This window comes from Octodon degus, unplaced genomic scaffold (genome assembly GCF_000260255.1).
Source record: "Octodon degus isolate 3935 unplaced genomic scaffold, OctDeg1.0 scaffold00243, whole genome shotgun sequence".
Lineage (NCBI taxonomy): Eukaryota > Metazoa > Chordata > Mammalia > Rodentia > Octodontidae > Octodon > Octodon degus.
Genome location: NW_004524819.1, coordinates 1,934,152 through 1,939,050, shown reverse-complemented (window position 1 = coordinate 1,939,050; position 4,899 = coordinate 1,934,152). Strand labels below are relative to the sequence as shown.

The window sequence follows — 4,899 nt, the reverse complement described above, 5'->3', positions numbered from 1 at the left end:
TAGGATGCGTAAAAAAGTTTGAAACAGATAAACAGGAAATTGAAAATGGGAAAATTGGTGGAACAAAATTAAAGATAGACTTTTGAACCATGAAGACAGCATTGTACCTAGTAAACCTGAAAGAAGAGATCTCTTAAAAATAACAAGGAACAGGGAATAACAGTTCAACAGCTACAAGATGATGCACCAAAAAACAATATAAAATTAATGGGTGTCAAGCATGCAACAGGATCCCAGGCAAACACTAGACTCGGTGTGTGTTTGGGTCCACATGCCTGATCATGGATACTGCACCCAAGATCCCTCTCCAGCCAGACCTCAGGCCCTGCACCAGGGCACCTGTGGAATCTTGCAGCAGAACTCCTTGCAGAGAGGCTATGAGCCAGACTCTCCAGTTAATCCAGAAGTTGAATATCTTGCTAGAGTGGCAAAGTGGGTTCACCTCTATGAGCTGCACCAAAAAGAAGCTGAGCACAGCAGCCATACCAAAGCCAGGCACATCTGAACAGGGTCAAACTTGGAAGATCCAGGCCCGGTAAGCTGAGAAACTTTGCTGGACCCAGATCTATTAGAGTGTCCTCTCCTTTTCACTCTTGATTTACAAAGGGAGTAAAAGGTAAGTGGGTGAAAGAATCCGACTGGAAGACGCCAGGTCCATCAAGGGGAGGGGATTAGAAGGCATTTAGAGGAGCTAATTTTTTAAAGATCCCAATTTAATATCTACTTAGCTGCACAGACATAATGTTTGCTCTTGCTGTCTACAATGCATACCCATTAGTTGCAAAAGTTTGCCAATTGCTAAAAATCACTACCCATTGTTAGTGTTCCTAATTGTGGTGCTGTAAAAACAAAACAAAAACTGGCTTAACCATATTATCTCTTGCGTAAGAATTTCAGTAGGTGCTAAAGTGATAACTGCACCAAAGTTTTACACCAAACATCAGAGGACACTGATATACAAATTGACAAAGAGAAGGAGCAAAATGCAAGCTCAGGCCCTGAGCACACCCAGAACAAATGCAAGAGACACTAGCATATAAGAAATTAGGATAACTCAAGCCAACGGGTCAATCTCACCCACTGGTTTTTGCATTTCCTGTCTCTCTTTCTATCTCTTTCCTCCCGTTTTTAGTTGTTTCTCTTCCTTCTTTCTTTTGTTTTTCTTTCCTTTCTCTCTCTCTCCTCCCCTCCCATCTCTTCCTTTCTCTCCCTCCCTCCCTCCTCTATCTCTCTTGCTCTCTTTCTCTCTGTCTCTGTCTCTCTCTCTGTGTCTCTCTCTCTGTGTCTGTGTCTCTGTCTCTCTCTGTGTCTCTCTGTTTCTCTGTCTCTCTCTGTCTCTCTCTGTCTCTCTCTGTCTCTCTCTCTCTCTCTCTCTCTCTCTCTCTCTCTCTCTCTCTCGTCTTTAGTTGTGAAAAGACAGGAAATTTTTATCTTGTCTATGGAAGTAGTATAACAAGGTTAAGGAACTGGTATCAAATCTATCATAGACTAAAGTGCTTAATTTGTTTTTCTGTTTCTCTCATGACAATTTATGTGACTAGGTAATTACTAACTTTGCAGTTCATGAAAATTAAAATTATCTAACATTAATAAATGCAAATATTTTCTTCTCTATGATTGAAAAACAATTCTGTCTTGCACAAAGTGGGGCAAAAGATCAAACCCAACAAAGTACATAGAATGACCTATTTGATAAGTTTCACTATTACCTAAGGTTAACCCTATATACTGCAAACTTGTATTAAAATATTATTTGCTGTGCTGCTAAGGGAATTCTGCTGCTGCTCTATTTTCCTCATCCACTGAACATATGTTTTTCATTTTTCCCATTGATTTCCTCAATGGATAGAATGCACCTGAAAGTCTTTAGAAACCAGGTTATGATGTAATAAATAATATAATAAAGGTGAAGTATATCAATAAAAAAAAGAAATTAGGAATCGCACAGCTGAAATGTCTGAATTAGCAGAGTCTGAAGTAAAGAAAAAACTGCAGAAAGGGATAGAGGAAATCAAATCAGAAATAACCTCTGATATAAGAAAAAAATCTCTGAATTAATGGCATGTGAAGTAAAGAATCAACTTCAGAAACATATAGGAAATCAGATGAGAAATAATTATATATGAAGTAAAAAAGAGAAAGGATAACTATGACAAAAGACTTAATAAATGCTTCTAAAGAAGACACTGATAAAAGAAATTAGATGAGTATCAAAAAAGAAGGAAGCCTTGAAAAAATAATGTAAGAAAGAAATATATCTCAAGAAGCAGAACCAAAGAGATATAGAGGAACATAAAATCTCAATCACAATCTTGAAAAATCATTTGAAGAAATGTGAAAATAGAGATTCACATCCTGAAGACACCATCGCAGCTAGTGAAAAGGTCATAAAAGATCAGTTAAAAGCAAATAGGATGTAGGAAAAAAATAATTCATCATCTGCAAGATGATGCAAAGATGAACAATGTGAGATTAATAGGCATCAGTGAAAAAGGAGTCAATACAAATGATATAAAAAGAATATGGGCAGAAGTAATAACAGAAAAGTTTCCAAATATGGGGAAACAATCTGACATGCAGTCAACCAAAGCATATAGAACACCAAATAACAACAACTCAATTAAAAACACACTGAGACAAATAATAGTTGAGATCCCAGAACAATATGAGAACAAGAACAACATACTAAAGCTGCTAGACTAAAGAAACAGATCACATTTTTAGGAAAACCCATTAGAATAATGGCAGACTTCTCTTCACAAACCACGAAGTGAAAAAGACCATGGAGCACAGTACTTCAAGTACTGTATGAAAACAAATTGCAGGCCAGACTGTTATACCCTGCAAAACTCTCTTTCAAGTTTGATGGAAAAGTAAAATACTACCATGACAAAAAACAACAGAAGAATTTCATGATGACAAACCAACCCTACACAGACTACTTGGAGATATTCTAGAGAGGGACCAAAATGACCAGAACTCCACAAATGAGTATAGAAAAAATCCAGCAAATAGGCCGAACAATTAAGCAGGAAAAAAAGGGATAAACATCAATAGGTAAATAACATGTCAATCAGAGGTCAATACATCACAATTATAACCATCAATATAAATGGATTAATTCACCAATTAAAAGACATGGACTGGCATAGCAGATCAGGAAGCAAAATTCAGCAATCTGCTGTATAGAAGAGAAACACTTAACTCATAAAACAATTCATAGGCTGAAAATCAAAAGGTAGAAAAAAATACTACATGGCCTGGCTCCTCAGAAAAAAGAAGGGGTACAATGGTTTTTTCAGACATTCTCAACTTCAATTCAAGAATGTTCAAACGAAACATACAAGGCCACTATATACTGATTAATGGAAAAATACAGGAGAAAGAGGTAACATTTGTAAATATATATGCACCAAACACAGGAGCACCCAGCTCTCTAAGACAAATCTTAATGGACATGAAAAACCTAATATCCAATACCACAATTTTAACAGGAGGCATGATCACCCCCTTATCCCAAAAAGATAGGTTAAGTAGACAAAAAATTATTAAAGAAGTAGCAAACCTGAACCTGAACTTGTCAAAAATGGATTTACTAGACATATACAGAGTGTTCCATCCAGCTATACCTGAATACATATTTTCTTGAGCTGCATATAGGACATTTTCTAAAATACTAGTCCATAGGTCATGCTTAAGTATATGTAAGAAAACAGAAATTATCCCATGTGAATTATCTGACCACAGTGCAATGAAACTGCAAAGAAATGATAAAAGAAACCAGAAAAACCTCATATATACATGGAAATTAAAAAAACCCACTCTCCTCAGCAATCAATGTGTTACAGATGAAGTTATACAAGAAGTTAAACAATATTTACAATTCAATGAAAACTCAAGCCTAAATTATCAAAATTTAAGGGAAGCAAAGAAACCAGTTCTTAGAGGAAATTTATAGTTGTTAACCCACACATTAGGAAAACAAGATAGAAACTAAAAACACCCAAATGCTACACCGCCAACATCTAGAAAAGGAAGAGAAATCCAAACCAAAAGCCCAAAGACAAGAAGAAATTTTAAAAACTAGAGCAGAAATTACTTTAACAGAGATGAGGAAAACAATTTGAAGAATAAATGAATCAGAAAGCTGGTTCTCTGAAAGATTAAATAAAATTGATAAGCCTCTAGCTATCCCCATCACAAAGAAGAAAGAAAAACTCAAATACAAGTAATAAAAAATGAAGAGGGTGAAATTAACACAGACCCAGTGGAAATTAAGAAGATTATAAATAGCTACTTTGAGAATCTTTACCCTCCCAGAATAGAAGACACAGAAGAAATGGACAGATTCCTAGAAAGGTACAAATTACCAAAACTGAATCAAGAAGATATAACAACTCTCAATAATCCAATAACAGCCAATGAAACACGAAATGTAATTAAAGAAAACTACTGACAAAGAAAAGTCCAGGTCCTGCTGGATTCACAGCTGAATTCTATGAGAAAAGTACAGAAGATATCATCTGAATACTCCTCAAAATCTTCAATGAAATTGAAAAGGAAAGAATGACCTCAAAATCCTTTCTGAAGGCAAGAATTATGCTGATACCGCAGACCCAGTCCTAGCCCAGGTCCAGTGAGTGTGTGGAGAGATTCCTGCTACCCTGCGCCGGCGGGACCAGTCCCAGCCCAGGCGCAGCGTGGGCCAGACCCTCTCCCGCCCCCTCGGGCCGCCAACCACCACTCAGCCATATGTCCCCACCCCTCCCGCCCAGTAGGAATTTCTGCTGACTTCCGGGAACTCCCAGACACAGTTCTAGCCAAGGTCCAGCGAGTGGGTGGAGAGCTTCCTGCTACCCTGCGCCATGGGATCAGTCCCAGCACAGGCGCAGCGTGGGC

General features: G+C 37.5%; 1 pseudogene; it reads left to right on the top strand.

Moving 5' to 3' along the window:
* Positions 1-271: 271 nt before the first annotated feature.
* The window catches only part of LOC101579142, a 141,929-nt pseudogene continuing 137,301 nt past the window's right edge, over positions 272-4,899 (top strand).